Consider the following 17,186-nt stretch of genomic DNA (forward strand, 5'->3'; position numbering starts at 1 on the left):
TTTAAGATTTATTTATACATGCACTGGGTACAGTCAGAAGCACGGGAGGGTGAGAGAATTCACCAGAGCCAGAGCGGGGAGCAGAGCAGGCAGAAGGACCGAAGTACACTGCTGAGGGGAGCAGCGGGTGGCAGGAGAGGTCTGCGCGCCATGCGGGACCCTCCTCCGGTGGCCGGGGAGCAGCCGGGGATCGAACCGGCGCTGCAGAGGCCGCGGGCAGCTTCACAACCCAGCGCTCAACCGCTGCGCCACCAGTGGAGGCCCTAGAAAAGATGTCTTAAAGGAAGTTGAAAGCAGGAAAAAAAACCCAAAGAGCTGTAAGTCCAGAGATATGGATGGAAGAAGATCTGTATAGAAATATTTGACACTTGAAAACAATATGTAGTTGTAGTCGGAGAGAATGTGTAACAAGGAAGGAAAGGAAGTTTGCCTAATTCCAGGCTTGGGAATACCTAGAATTCAGGGGGAAAAGAAGAGGGAAAACGTGAGGAAATGGGAAGAACAAGTGTCTTGGAAGTGACAAGAAAAGAGAGGACAAAGAAAATACAAGTTGAGAGAAGCTGCTTGATGAGACGGAGTCAGTCAGTGACCGGGGAGGGCTGTGTCGCTAGACCCAGTGGGCAGGAAACGGTCAGGGCTGAGGACCAAAGCTTTGCGGTCTAGTGGAGGTTTCTAGGCAAAGAGTATGGACAGGGGAGAGTGGCAGAGAGTTGATATGACACTTCCTGTGGACTGGTTCTTCCCTCTTTCCCCAACTCCTTGCCAGACCTCTTTACCAAAAAGCAGACTCATTCCTAGTTCCTCTCTCTCAGAGCCCTAGTATTAATGGGCAGACTGAGGGGCACCCCTGGGCCCTCAAACCTGCCTGCTCTCAATGGGTTCACCATTGAGACAAAAGTACTTTTGACAAAAAGTAAAGACAAAAAGTATTTTTAGTGCATAAGACCTTCAATAAAAAAATAACTTTAAGATAATGATATGCAATTGAGAGAAGAGAAAGAATATAGTTAAAATAGTTACCACATGAATACCCAGAGTTACCCATCCCCTGCTGGGTAAATGCCCAGCCAAAAAAGGTTGGCCAAAAACAGAGTCACTGAGGCCCAAAATCTTGCCACAAGTCTAAAGCACCTTCTGGTGGAGACCTGTAGGAAAGGGACAGAAGGGGCCATGCAAGACTGGAAGGAAATGAGCAAAATAAAAATCAAGATAAAGGCTGCCTTTGTTAATCTCCCCATGGGTCTCTCACCCACATCTCTGTCTTTTTCAAGTGTCTCCTTCCATGTCCTCCAAGTCCCTGTACAAGTTCCAGACTCAAACGCAAGCATGGCTTCTTCACACATGTTTCTGCTCCATGTGCTTCCTTCAGTCTTCTAGCCTTCCTAGGGTCTTTTCCCCCCATCGCTGCTCTACTCCACCCTTCTTTGGGTGGGGCAGGGATGCTGGACTCTCCCCTTCCTATGGGAATCACACTGTTATACGGACCAGGAGATGGTAGTAAGGCCTGCCAGGTCACATAACTCCCAGGTCCATAAAGACTGACAGTAATGTCAGGACTGGCACAGTGGCCCAAGGCAGGTGATAAAAGTTTTCAGCTGGAAGTGCCGCTTGGTGCTCTGGAGACCACGTGGGCTTCTGGCGGCTCTTCCCCTCCACAGACTGCTTTGCTTTCAGTGTTACTGTTTATTGCTTTGTAATTGTATTCATCAATATGCAACCCTCTTCCCTGAATTAGCATTTACCTTTTTCCTTTTGTGAAAGCAATATTTGAATGGGTGTTTTTGTTTTTTTTTAAAGGAAAGTTTTAGCCAACTATGTGGCTCATAAAAATCTAGTATGCTCTTATGGAAATTTGAAACACTTTTTATAAAGTGCAGTGGGAGTTAGGGTATTGGTGGAAGTTGTAGAGTAAGTGTGGAAGCAGTATTTGTTGAATTGAAATGTGATCTCCTTCAAATCACAAACACACACGCGCGCGCGCGCTTGCACACACACACAAATGTATTTTATATGACCTGCCATTAAAAATTAAAGCATACATGTGCACTTGACACTCACCTCTGTTCCTGGCAGGACTGCTTCTAATGTAGATTTCAGCTAGATCGTTTCATAAGAAGGGAAGAAATGTGGGGAACCCAGAGAGAGGGTCCTCACCTGTGAAGAATGACTTTCATTTTGATAAGCTCCATAGCCATTTCCATAGCAACAGACATTTTCCAAAAATTAACTGAAAAACATGTTACATGTGGAATCCCACTTGGCATTTTGGTAAAAATCTTGGTTCTTTGGTTTTTCATTGTTAACAAGAACAATAAACAAATAGAACACATGCTCTGAGTTAGTTTACTTCTCTTTCAGAAAGCAGAACAAAAAATAGCATGCATATTTTTGTACCTGCCTGACAAAAACCCCCAAAGCTTTGCTTATTCTGCCCAGGCTGGTGGATAAAATTTATACCAGTGACAAATATTAGGGAATTAAAATAATGCATTTCTGTTGAGAAAATAACTGTTTTTTCCTAGTTTTTTAAAAAAGTTTTTAATTTTTATATTCCCCATACAATTGCAACCCCCTTATTTTGACCCCAATCCCTCCTTTCCCCACCTCCAACCCCCATAGAGTGTCTCTGGTTCATAGTTGTTTGTTGATTTTGATTTTTTCTTTCTTATAATTATTCTTTTTCCTGGTCCCTTATTTAGATTTTCTAGATTCCTGCTATGAGTGAGACCATCCGGTATTTTTCTTTTTCTTTCTGGCTTATTTCACTGAGCATGATCCCTTCCAGTGCCATCCATGTTGCTGCAAATTGCATGTGTTTATCTTTTTTGAATGCTGAGTAATATTCCATGGTATATATGTACCACATCTTCTCGATTCAGTCATCTATTTTGGGGCATTTGGATTGTTTCCAAAGCTTAGCTATTGTGAATAGTGCTGCTATAAACAGGGGTGCAGGTGCTCTTTGGAATTAATGCTTTTGTGTCCTTTGGGTAAATACCTAGGAGTGGAATTGCTGGATCATATGGAAGCTCTATCTTTAGTAGGGTGAGTAATCGCCACACAGCTTTCCTAGTTGTTTTTGGTAGTATTCATCTTTTTTTTTTCAAGTTTCTTTTTTTTTTAAGATTTATTTATACAAGAACCGGGGTACAGGCCAGATGCACAGGAGGGTGAGAGGATTCACCAGAGACAGAGCGGGGAACAGAACAGGCAGACCTATGAACAGGAGCAGCGGGCGAGACAGGAGAGGTCTGCTGCACCATGTGGGACCCTCACCAGCCGGCGGGCTGGGATCAAACTAGTGCTGCAGAGACTGTGGACAGCTTCACAGTGTGGCGCTCAACCACCTGCACCACCAGGGGAGGCACCATCTTTTTTTTTTTTTTTTTAATGGTAACACTTGCTTCACTTTTCCTAATTTTTCCAAATTTACAAATTTGGTGTAAAAGTAAGATGGTTATATGGACCGTAGCATCTTGTCCTGTGCTACTTTTTGCTTTGTTCTATTTCTGAGTGCATTTGAATATATTCTTGCATACAAGTCATGTCCAACTTTAGTTTCTGAACTTCCAACTCCTTATACAAAGGTCAGTTGATATTTTGGCTCTTTCTTGCCCTCTCTGTTGGTTGTGGGACCAGACAAGGCAATGTCCCTCAGAATCCCTCCCTGCTGGGGATACTCTGCTGGATTTATCTTGAACCAGGGAGTACTAGCCTTTTAACTTGTCAAGTGCAGGAAGCTGAAGTTATTGTGGTATTGGCTACCATAAAAGAAAAAAAAACTCTCTCTGTGTGGACTCTTCAAACAAGTGAGACCATTTCATTTATGGGAGCATGGAGGGAGTCCCGTTTACTCTGGGTCTGCATTGTTGCCTTTGGTAGATCCCCAGAAAACATCTAACAGATGGATGACTCAGAGTAAATAAAAGCTGAGGTCAAGCACTTTGGAGGTCAAGCACATGTCAATTAGAAGTGACTCATCTAGTCATTAATATAGGTCAAGTGAAAGGCCTTTAAGCCTTACAGGCTAAAAGTTTTCTACAACGAACATTGATTATTTTTGCAATCAGACAAAAACAAAGAGAAAAAAATAAACAGCACTAGTAAAAAAAAAAAAAGAGAGATCTAATTGCTTTTTTAAGGATGACATTAATTTTTTTCATGACACATTTCTTTAATGTTTTTCTCATTTGCAGCAAGCAATGTTTTAACAGTGCCCAGTACACATACTCATATACTCGGTGCATTACTGATAAAAACATTAAGTCAACAAACATTTACTGAGCACTTATTACATAGCAGGGAGCTTGCTAGTCGCTGTGGGAGATTTATGGATAAATAATACATGAGTCAGGTCCTCAAGGAACTAACTTATGATGCAGGTGGGACCAAAGCCATAATTGTTATTAATGAATGGTAGCTTTTCAGGGCAGACTTTTTCTTATAAGCAAGTAACATGCTTTGCCCATATGAAAAACTTATCCAATGTCACAAGGCACATCTCTGACATTTTTTAATTAAACTTTTTACTCTGGGAAAATTGTTGATTTGCATGCAGTTGTAAGAAATAAGAGAGTGATCCCATGTTCCCTTTACTCAGTTTCCCCCAATGCTAATATACTGTAAAACTATAGCATGACATTACAACTAAGATATTGACATTGGTCTAGTTAAGATATAGAATATCTCTCTCATTAATGACCCCTGGAAATCACTAATCAGTTCTCTATTTCTACAAATAAGTCATTTCAAAAATGTTATATATATGAAGACCTATAGGATATAACCTTTTAAATTATTTTTCACTCCATGCATCTCTCCAGAAATCCATCCAGATATATTATTGCTGAGCTGTAGTCCATAATATAGGTTTATCAGTTTATTTAGCCATTTGTTTCCAGTTTGGAGCTACTGTGCATCAATTTGCTGTATACATTTCTGTACATTGTGTGAACATGACTTTACATTCCTAGGGTAAATGTCCAGAAGTGCAATGCTGGGAGGTATTTTTTTATTTTTTAAAGAAACTGCCAAAATGTTTTCCAAAATGGCTACACCATTTTATATAGTCCAACATGCAATGAGTGAATGATCCAGTTTCTCCACACCCTCGCCAGCATTTGGTGTTACTATTTTTATTTCAGTTATTCTGATAGGTATTTAGTGAAAGCTCATTGTGACTTTACTTTGCATTTCCTTAATGGCAACTTATTTAGAGTATCTTTCATGTGCTTGTTGGGTACACTATGTGTATATACTTGTGTGAAATGTCTCTTCATACCTTTAGTTCATCTTCTAATTGAACTGTTTGTTGTTTTTTTTAACAATTGAGTTTGAAAGTTTAACATGTATTCTAGATACTATTTTTTTTGGTCAGATATTTGGCTTGCCAATATTTTCTCCAAGTATATTGTGTGTTATTTTCATACTCTCAGGAAGATCTTAGTAAGGTTTTTATGTTAAAGTCCAGTTTACAAATTTTTACTTTTATGTATCACACCTTTAATGTCAAGGTACGAAAGCTTTGACTAACCCAAAGTCCTGAAGATTGACTCCTGTGTTCTGTTCCTTAAAAAATTTTATAATTTTGTGTTTTACATCTAAGCCCATGATAATTTTTTAGTTATTTTATGTATAAGGTATGGGGCATAGGTCATGTTTCAGTATTTTTTTCCTTGGGTGTATAAGTGAGCAAACAGCATTTGTAGAAAGGCTGTTTTATTAACTTCCTAGTATTGTCATAAAATATGATCATAAACTTGGTAGGTGAAAATAATTGAGATGTATTCTCTCATATTTCTAGAGGTCAGCAGTTTGATATTAATGTCAGAAGGGCCACAGTCCCTCCAAAGGCTCTAGTGGAGACTCTTTCCTTGCCTCTTCCAGTTTCTAGTGGCTTCTGGCACTGCTGCCTAATAGGAGCCATGTAGACAAAGAAATGTTTTACATTTCAGGCAAAGAACAGACCTGGGCACACTAAACATCTGCTCTGAGGAACACAATAGATCACAGATTCTACCAGCGGCAGGTCTGGGGGCTGCTCATTTCTTGCCTTCTTTAATCAAAGTTGGTTCAGGGCCTGGGTGCTCCGGAGACCACAGATGCCAACCTCAGTTATAAAAGCAAAGATTAGTTCCGACCAAGTGGCAGAGAAAAAACTATCCTACTTTGCATATGAAGGTCTAAGACATGGAATATTGTTAATTCCTGAAGATTTTAAGGCAACCTGCTTGCAAGTTAAATTTCAGGGGAGAGATGGGAGTGATTTATGGTGACATCTATTTAGCTTTTATAGAACATAATACATGTGTTCTTGCTTCTACCGTAAAATTAATTGTTGCTAATTAGTTAGGGCTGCCAGCTCACTTGTGTGTGCGAGTCTGTCACACTCCCTTCTCCTGATTCCGTTAATTAGATTTCCTGAGTCTTATCCTATCCCAGTGTCCTGTAGCTTTCCTCCCACACTATATTTCTCATTTAAACAATCAAGCCTGGGTTTTTTCCTCTCTTCACTTGGTTTTTGGATAGAGGTTTAACTTTGGGGGTGCAGAAGTCCTAATGATGTCAGGTGAGGCAAATCATTTCCCACACACCATCAGGCATTATGTTACTGCATTTGACCCAAAATAAACATGTCTTCCTGAAGTTCTTTTCACTGAGTACAGAATTTCTAGGAAAGAATACAATTAAGCTGTCAGGTCTTTGTTTTAGGTTATCAGCTTCTGGTTGCCAGAGTCTGCGATGGAGGGCCTCCTGGTAAAATGATAGCCCATTCATGTGTGTAGCTGCAGGAACTCCTGGGCAGGGCGGCTCCTAGCCCTGGTGACAGCTGCCTGTTATTGTCATCATTGTCATCAGTATGAAGGGAGATGTTTGAGGGACCCAAGAATCAAGTTTGTCCTCAGCCTGGAAGCCCTGGGAGGGGCTCCTGCATTCTTGCCTAGGGAGCATTGTTTTTTTTTTTTTTTTTAAAGATTTATTTATTTATGCATTCAAGAAGTGGGGTACAGGCTAGAGGTGTGGGAGTGAGAGGATTCACCAGAGACAGAGTGGGGAACAGAACAGGCAGACTGACTGAAATACACTGCTGAGGGGAGCAGTGGGCGAGCCAGGAGAGGTCTGCTGCACCATGTGTGTTGCTCCTTGGCTGGCTGGGGATCGAATTCGTGCTGCAGAGGCTGCGGATTGCTTCACAGTGCGGTGCTTAACCTCTTGCGCCACCAGGAAGGACCCGGGAGCTGTTTGGATAATTGCTGTTGACATTTCCACAGGAATAGGAGGTGAATTCTGTTGGATTTTTGGAGAGCAGATAGCCTGCTTCACTCAACCAGTGTGAATCTAAAGGTGACAGTCTCATGAAGTTATCATCACATACAATGACAATAAAAAGAAACGTTTTTTCCTAAATACAGTTCTGCCCCTGATGAAACTTTTGCACTGCTAGTGAGTGAACAAAACAGTTAAAGGAGAAGAGAAAAAAAATCTGTGTACACTGATCACACAGTGCAAGCCTCTGCCCACCTCCTGTGAGGTGGCTTATTTCACACTTGCCCATGACAGAGTAATGTGATTCCATTGACTGGCAAGCAGCTGTCTGTGTCACATGTGAGTTGTCTGCTATGCGTGTGTGTGTATTGATGCCCACACACAGAAATGAAAAAGGAAAGCATGACAGAGCTATTGAAATTTTATGGAAAATATGTCTTTATTAAAATTTTCTTATGAAATTGAAGACTGTTGAATTGCATTCAAATCTATCAAGTCTGCAACCTCACCTGACAAGCAGAGAAAGGGAATGATGTCAGCCCCTTACTTTTTTTTTTTCACCCTGAGCAGGGCTTCAGATAATAGGTGTTAGGCGGAACTAAGCACTGAGACTTCAACTGTACCAAGCAATCTAGTAGTGGGATCCAGGTTCTCCCTCCCCCAGTGCCATATTTGTCCATGACCTCCTGCTTCCTTGCCTCCTCCCTCTTCTCTGCTTCACACTCAGGACATCTTTGCATCTGCTTCTGCTCCTCATCCTCCTGGCATCTCCTTGGAACTGAAGTTGTCCATTGAATGGTGATGTTTGATAAGCTCCTTTGACACTAGATGTAAAGATTCCTATGACATGGACCCATTGTTAACAGCACTGGTGTTTGTGTATGAGTTGAATCATTTTGGATGGAAGACCAAGAGATGATATAAGGGAACTTTTGAGCTAATTTTTGTGTTTTTTCATGAAATCTTTGCTTTGGCATGCTCAAGTCACTTAATTTGGCAGCATGGTTAAGAGAAAACATGATTGAGAAGACATTCATGTTTCTGAGAGTGGAGTATGTGGGATATAGTAGCTGAGAGAATAATATTTTGCTTGGGTTTTCAAATAACTTTCAAATAATATTAGAATTTTTAGAACTTCACAATGACTGTGCTTTTATTAATGCAACAATCTCCTCACTGCTCTCTTCTTCTGGGTGCATGGAGTATATTGTGCATATTCCAGACAATGTACTACTTATAAATGCATCCCTTCATTCAGGAACCTATGGTAAGTTCCATCTGCTTATAATATCAAATTAATCTAGACCTCTCACCTAATCTTCAGTCTCTCTATGCTCTGATTCTATTTACTGGTGGCAACTTCTATTGAAATTACATCCCCATCTCTATTCACACTCTAGAGGAAGGAGAGAGGTCCTATTCCCACCACCCTGCCTTAATGCCTTTGTTTCTTTTCCTCACTGAAGAACCCCACTTCGCCTCCACTTATTTAATGATTGCCATTCTTCAGAGTTCAACCCAGAGCTTGTTTTGTTTTTGTTTTTGTTTTGTTTGTTTGTTTTATCTATGAACCCTTTCCTAGAGTCACCATAGCTTCCCCTTTCTTGAGTTCATACTCCTCCAGGAGACAAATGTTTGCACTCTTTTTGCATTAGCATCTAGCTTTGATTATAGTGTCTTAATAAGTTCTCACCAGAATGAACTTTTTATTTTCTTGATTCTTTGTCTCCAGAGAGCTTCCTCTATCCCTCTGGTGTAAAGAACATTAAACTTGGAATCAAAAGGCTACACCGTCACTAACTAGCTGTGCCTTCTTGAACAAGCCCTTTGATTTCTCTGAACCTCTGCTTCCTTAGCCGTAAAGTGGAATTCAGGAAATTTCCAAAGCTTATTTCAAAGAGTTGTTTTAATGCTCAAATAAAATGACATGTGAGAGTACTGCATGTGCCTTAAAAATTCTGAGAATAGAACACCCGTTGTTACAGTTGTCTAATGTTTAATGGTATTTATATAATGTTGAATTGAACCAATAAAACATATCTGTAACGCCAAATGGCTACAGAGCAGTGGCCATACCATCTAACATTTATAGTACATTTTATTTTTCAGAGTGATTTTACTTAGAATACCATTTTGTTTTTACTAGGATACAAAGGTCAGGTATTTTTACTCCCATTTTACAGCTAGAAAAAAGAAATCAAAGTTGAACAGATACATTAAATGAATGTACTGAGTCTTCCTTTATACTTCTTAATCTTTACTGCAAATTGCCTCACCATGCTTGGTCCTGCCCTTGGTGCTTTCTTCCTTATTCCTTGCTTTTCCTCCTCAAAGGGCACTTTCCTCCTTGACTTTTATAGCGTCTTATAATTTCTAGATTCTAGGGTAATTTCCTCTGGGCTTATAAAGCCCTCACTCTTGCTCATTTCATAATCATGTGCACATTCATAAGCTGGAGGGGCAAAACATAAGGACCTGTTTCTATTCCTTACAATGTTGGTGCACTCAAATACTTTTAGGGGGAAAAGGCTGCATCAGGGCAGTGACTTGAACCTGACATTGGGCCCTCATTATCCAGTTCAGGTCCTCCCTGAAGAGTTCAACCTTCTAAACAAAAAAGTAAAAGATTCTCCCTGAAGGCTTTATCCACCCTGATCCCAGGTGGGTCTATGAGGCAGGGCTGGACACTTTTTAGCCACACCCACAGGGAAAAGTTGCCACAATCAATCACTTCCTCCACTGTCAGCACACTGTACAATTTAACCTCGCTTATTATTGAATTAGTTTGTTTAATATAACTTACTTTAAATATCTGTTGCTATTTTAAAACTCTAGACCCTAACAATAGCAGTTGCAATGGTTCATATTAACATATAAGAATAGAATATTAAACTTGCTAAACCCAGCAAAAGTAGTCCCTCCCCCCTTTTTTTTAAGATTTATTTATTTATTTATGCCAGCACTGGGTACAATCAGAAGCGCGGGAGGGTAACAGAATTCACCAGAGCCAGAGCGGGGAGCAGAACAGGCAGACTGACGAAGTACACTGCTGAGGGGAGCAGTTGGTGCAGCAGGAGAGGTCTGCGCGCCATGTGGGACCCTCGCCAGTGGCCAGGGATTGAACTGGTGCTGCAGAGGCTGTGGGCAGCTTTGCAACCCAGCGTTCAACCTCTGCGCCACCGGGGAGGTCCTAGTTCCCCTTTTATAGCAACACTGAAACTTTCCCAGGAGAAGGCATTTTCCCCTCAGAGATTTCATGAAAAGATCCAGTAAACCCAGAGCCATATTTGTCTGACCATCTATTGTACCCCTGACAGGACCCCAAAGTCCACTGAGTTGGAAGGAGTAGCTCCTTCTAAAGCAATATGAGTATGTAAGTGTGACTCAGTTGTGTAGTTTTTATAACTATTCTCCAAAAGCTGAGTCTGTAGCACTGGATCTGTTCCAGTGAACAGAAACACCCCAAACAGGCACTTAGGATTAGACAGAGAGAGAGCAACCCAAGTTCCATGACGTTCACCTTATAAATCTTCTCTCAGCTCATAAACTGTCTTCAATGCCATCCTTCTTGACATGAGTTTGCACCCAAGGTTTTGCAGCTCATCAAAGATGGAAAGCATAAATAGGCAGAGAACAAAAGAGATAAATCTGGTAGCCATAAAGAAAGGGTGATTTGACTTCAGGGGACAAGCTAGCATAATATTCCACTGACTTCATGCAGACTTTATTTTCCCTGCCGTCCTCTGTCCTTACATTTTAGAACTGTATAATTGTTTGATTGATACATCTTTATAATGAGAAGGATCGGGGTATAATGAAAATGGCATTGTGTTTGAGGGTAAACAAATGTGTTTTGGGTCCTGGCTCAGCTCTAGGAAATGAACACTTTTACTGTGCCGTGCTGTCCTCATTTATAAAATGAATAGCTTGTTTAAGGTCTTCAAGTACCCTGTTTGAGTCTTGGAGAACATTTCATCTGCTGTGGAGACTTCAGCACAGAAAAGCAGTTCAATTAGATTGGTGAACTGAGCATTTCTATTTGTCTCTTCCCCATATTAGTGAAGTGAAGGAGAGATAGAAATCCTTAATGGGTGTGAGTTTTCAGCAGATTTTTAGGTGAGATATGGTACGTGGCTGCCATGTTGATGCATGAAAGAAACATAGTGCTCAGCTCCAACTATGCTGTAGGGGGAGGACTGCCCTGTCTGGTGGACCCTGGAGTGAGCACAGGCATGGGGCCAGCAAGGGCAGCAGGTACAACAGATGGAAGGAGCAGGAGAGGGCTTTAAGCACAGGGAAGGGACAATAGCATTAGCGCTTCACACTCCCCCTCCAATCTGGCAGAGAATCACACAGGCCATTATCTGTTCTCAGGCTGGGCTCATCCCCTAAAATTACTTGAGTGTGTCAACAACATTTGTAAGGTACAGCAAAATATTCTTATATTTTGTCCCTCAACTTTGTGAATATGCACCTAATGATAATGAAATAAATAGTAGTGAAATCCTCATACACCCACATGAAACTGCCCTAGCTTACAAGAACCTATGAAAGTGAAAGAGAAAAATGTGCATTGAGGAAGAAACATGAAAAAGGAGGAGGCAAGACCCAAGGTGCTGGTGGGGGAAGCAGTAAGTGAAATCATAGAGGTACTTGTTTACAAAGATGCCAGTTAGTGATAAATTAGGTTGAACCATCTAAAATAGCTGATAATTATTTAGTTTTGGCCTGCACAAATGGAAATCTCTTTTAGTTCAACCTAAATAGTTCCCAGATGTTGATTTTAATGCATACAGGTCTTAATACGAAGGTCCAGGGTCTGACCAAGTCAGTGACAACTTAGTGTTCTGGAAATGTCATAATTTGTTATATCTGACAAAGTCCTTCCTTCCAACCAATACTTCAGACCCTGTTCAACTTACAAGGGACAACTCAAAGGGTCCATCCTCCAGCTCTAAGGCCTACACCCAAATGACTGGCTTTCTCTTCTAAACACACCCTTAATGATACAGTTTTAAAGTCCATAAAGGCATTTTTATAACATTTGAATATATTCCTTCAATTATGGTAACTAATTTGAAAGGAAACCTACACCCCTATATTTATCACAGCACTATTTCAAATAGCCAAGTTATGGAAACAACCCAAATGACCCAAAACAGATGAGAGGATTAGGAAGAGGTGTTGCATATATACAAAGGAATATTACAACATGGCAATTTTTATGTTCTGCCTTTCACAACTATTATGTTGTTTCATCTCCATCTTTGACTGTCTTTCCTTTGGGAGGGCAGGAGGTTTGTATTTTGTTGGAAGAAACTGCATAGGGCTTGAAGTCAATCCTAGGTATTCTTGTCCACTTTCCAGCTATGTGGTTTTAAGCAAATTATTTAACATCTCCAAGACTCATTTATACCATTTCCAAAATAGAGACAGTGATGTCTCCCCCTAGGTCCATCAGGAGATGGGAATATGAACGCACATAAAATGCTTATCACAGTGCTTGGCACACAGTACATGTGTAGATTATGACAGCTGAGTTCTCCCCCTTATTCATTTTGGAAACCCCCACAGCACCAAAGATTTTTTTCACTCGGATGCTTAAATGGTGAAATGAGGGGGGGAAAACAACTATTTTTGATTGGAAGTTTCTCTAAGTATTATGTATTCTTTAAGGAAAATAAACTTTACCTTTTAAAGTAGGAATTCTCAAATTAGCAGTGAGAGAGAAAATGCCATAGGATTCTGCTTTGTATATTAATTGAACAGAAAGCCATCCAGAGATGGAAAACATTTGGGATATTCCCCAAAATCTTGTCTAAGACCCTCCATCTTTCAGAGATTGGCCATGTATCATTGATAATGAGTTCTACTGAGTGTCTGCATTTTTACAGAATTGGGGCAGAGGCTATTACAGCTGAGGAAAGCAGCCTGGGGATTCTGGCATGGGATTCTGGGTCTGCAGAAATGTCCACACGTTTCCCACTGCTTATGAGGCAGAGTGTTTGCCCCTTTCTCTGCGTTCAGAACTTTCTCATGAAGACTCCAGCCTGCTCTTCTATAGTTGGCTAGATGACAGAGACTTTCCTGAGCAGCCCAATTACAGTGCACTCTGCCTAGCCCTCTCATGGCCATTTATCACAGCCTGGTCGCATTATAGTTCCACTTGCTTCTCTTTCACATCTCCCTGCCCCTGCACTAGAGAGTGCACACAGAGAAGAAACACTGCATTATGTCAGGATAAACTTCAAAACGAAGACAGTTCAAGGAAACTCATCAATACTCATTGGTGTGTTTCTTAATTATCCCCACCTAAAACAAAAGACATTGTCACAATGGGAGCACTCATGTAGCGCATGTCTGTTAGGGCCAAAGACTTGAAGAAGGCAGTTGGGAGAACTAATGGCTGCTGGTTTGTCAAAGAAAGTAAAGATCCCATGAGCAGGGTGCAGGAGTGGAAGGTCCCAAACATGATCTTCTCAACTAGAGCTCTATGCACACAGGTTGGGAGGGGGGACTTGGGTGTTAACCGGATATTTTTCACCTTGGGAGCAGGATAAACTTTAGGGCTCAGTGGCTCCGGGATACAGGGTTGGGGAGGTAAGCAGCTAAGACTGTCTGGCCCACCTGCCAGGATTTTGTATGATCACTCTGCATAATTATTCCTGAAAATACAAACATTGCCGGGACTGACTGACAAGTATTATTTCAGCAGGGAGGCTGTCAGGGCAAATCAATCCAATTCTACCACATGCCAGTGTGTAGAACAGATATAATTTTGGCTGTTAGGGGCTGTCAAAGCGAAGGATGTGCCGTATGTGTATTTTGAAGTGTTCCCTTCAGTCTAACAGGCTGAACAATTTCTGGGGCTTTCCCCCCTCCCTGGTTGTTTTTTACAAGAAGTTTTGGGAATTTAACTTCAAATAACTGGATTGCTTTTATCTATTGCAAGGTTCAGGCTAATTAAACTCTGCCCCTGGCTCCCCCATAGCTGCTCTGCTCTCATTCAGCATGGGGAGTAGTAAAATTTAATTTAGGAGGAAAGGTTCATTTGCTGCCATTTGGATATTGTATGTGGCATTAAGTAGGTGCCTGGAGCTTCCCAGGGACACACAGTCACCGGGCAAGAGTCTCTCTTGTCCATACTGGGCCCAGCACAGGGCATAGTCCCAAGGCTCTACATGCTTGTGCTCGTGGACCCCTTGGCAATTTCTGAAAGTGCTGGTTGTTCTGTCAGTGGCCTAAAGTTGAAATGAGCATCAAAGGTGAATCCTCAGGCCTTAAAATGGTTCCTCTGTGTCAGGATTTTTCTATAACCTCCACCCCAGTGAGCCTCCCATGCCTTCCCCAGAAATCTCTACCTCACACTAGTCAGCATCCCTCCCTACCTCCTCCCCTCCTACCTGTCTTCTTCCTGTTTCACCTGCCTAGTTTTTAAATTTTCATAGTGGTATTTATTTTTCCTCTTCCATACAAATCATCTTATTCTCTCTCTCTCTGTCTCCCTCTCTCCAAACATAGGTATACATAGGTATTTATGTATGTGTGTATACCTATGTGTGTGTCTACATATATACATACATACATACATACATACATACATATACATACACACACACATATATTCTTTTGGTCTGGAATGGTGCCTCACACACAGAGTAGATACTCAAATATCTAATGTGTGAAAAACTTTGGAATGCACTATTTTTTTAAAGATTTATTTATTTGTTTTTTTATTTATACAAGCACTGGGTACAGTCAGAAGTGCGGGAGGGTGAGAGAATTCACCAGAGCCAGAGCAGGGAGCAGAACAGGCAGAAGGACCAAAGTCCACTGCTGAGGGGAGCAGCAGGCGGCAGGAAAGGTCTACGCGCCATGTGGGGGGAGCAGCCAGGGATCGAACCGGCGCTGCGGAGGCTGCGGGCAGCTTCACAACCCAGCGCTCAACCGCTGCTCCACCGGGGGGGGGGGGGGGGGGGGGCGCGTTGGAATGCACTATTAAGTGCATCTGATCCTCTTCTTTTACCTTTTCTGAAAATGGAGATAAGAATATTCTACTAGAGGGCCTCCCCTGGTGGCACAGCGGTTGAGTGCTGGGCTGCAAGGCTGCCCACAGCCTCTGCAGGGCTGGTTCGTTCCCCAGCCACCTGTGAGGGTCCCACAAAAAAAAAAAAAAAAGAATACTAGATCAATACGAATAATGATAACCCTTGTTTTCCTTTCTGTACATTTTGTGGCCCATCATAGCAATTAGCACATGTTAGGTCCCCACTTCCCTCCCTATTTCCTCATTTTTTTTTTTTTTTTGGAAGTGGCACTTGGAAAAGGATAAGAAAGTGTATCGCGCTGTGACCACAACTAAGTCAATTAATTGTGGTGTTGTTGCTAAAATAAATGTAACTATTGACCTCATGCAGAAGGCAATGAAAACTAATTGATGGTAATGCACATTGGAATGTTTTGCTGGGAAGTGCTTAAGAATGGTTCAGTATTGTTACATGGCCTACTTCATCATTAATATCATTTACAAATATTTGGTCTTGTCCTGGTGTTTTTTCTGTCTGTGGTCTTAGCTGCATTTATTTTATCTTAATAAGAATGTAGATGAAATTTAAAAACATAGTTCTTGTCTTTTAGGCAAACTTATTTCATAAGGTGAATGATTTTATTGCTTCAGTATGTTGTTCATGAAGTAGCTGCTAAGATATTTATGGATGTTTCAAGCATTTCTAGTAGAAAAGATATTGATTAAATGTAACTATTTTTTCCACTATAATGTCCATTAAAACAATTGCTAATTCCTTAAAATAACTGGAACTGTAGCAGAAGAAGAGGGAGAGGTGGTTAGGATGGGCATGCAGGCCCTGAGATGCCTGGGAATAGGTGTGGGTGGCTTGTGTCTGAGAGCACTGCAGGTAAAGGTGTGAATGTCAGGTGTAAATGTCACTGACTTCAGGTTGTGCTATGGAAAGCCTGGTCACTCCTCTGAGGGACAGAGGACCTGTCTCCTAGCTGTGTGGCACTGAGGAAGTCACTTCCCCACTCTGATCCTCATTCTGACTGTCAAATGGGATGGAGTCAGTCTCCTGATCTTTAAATCCTCTTCCTCTCTCAGCCTGTAGTCCTTTGAGATAGGAGATGAAGCAGGCCCTCCATTTAGGTCTGTAGGGAAACTGAGTTTGCTCCTAACACAGAACATTATCTCCTAGGGTATATATAATACTACTTTTTTACCTTCCTGTTCAAAACTTTAAAATATCTTTCCTTTGAACTGCAGAGCTCTTAGTATTTGGCCAGTCTTAGTGGTTCAATAAAGATCTGAATTTAAGATCTGTGTGCAGGATATATCTGTTGGGCCAAGGGTTCCTATAAAACCCCATTTCTGAGGAAATGGGAAAGACACATTTCCTTCAGCATTAAGTCGGTAGAATTATATTTATTTACTTCCTCAGTTTTAGATTTAGTAGTAAAGGATACAGACTTGGGTTGATACTTTATAGTCTATGTATGTGTGAATATATATATATATATTCCATATTTATAGAATATTTATTTCTAGGAGATAGCAATACAAGGAATTTGATCTAAACTGTCTGAAACTGCAAGTGTCTCTGTAAACTACTGAAGCTACTTTGTAACAAAATGCATTTTCCAGTGACTATGATGTGATAACTAATACAAAACCAAATTCTACTCAATTGTGGTACTCATGAAGCAAATGACCAAGAGCACCAAATTTCCACTCTGGAAAATTCCATTAATGACAAAGAAGTCCAGGCAGTTTTTAGTCACTCATCTCAATTACTATTGCTGGCCATCCATTTCTCCCTGATTCTATAGAGTGGATTTATTTGCACAATAATCAAATCACATGCTCTGTTCTGGCTATATCAAAGTTAGATCAGTTTTCAGACTACATA

The 17,186-nt window shown here is 41.1% G+C and overlaps 1 protein-coding gene across 3 annotated transcripts in view; it reads left to right on the top strand.

Moving 5' to 3' along the window:
- NTRK2 (neurotrophic receptor tyrosine kinase 2) overlaps positions 1–17,186 on the top strand; it is a gene marked incomplete at its 3' end in the record, with an annotated part of 340,861 nt that overhangs the window by 233,653 nt on the left and 90,022 nt on the right. The window lies entirely within an intron of this gene.

The sequence above is a fragment of the Talpa europaea genome (assembly GCF_964194135.1).
Source record: "Talpa europaea genome assembly, chromosome: 7".
Lineage (NCBI taxonomy): Eukaryota > Metazoa > Chordata > Mammalia > Eulipotyphla > Talpidae > Talpa > Talpa europaea.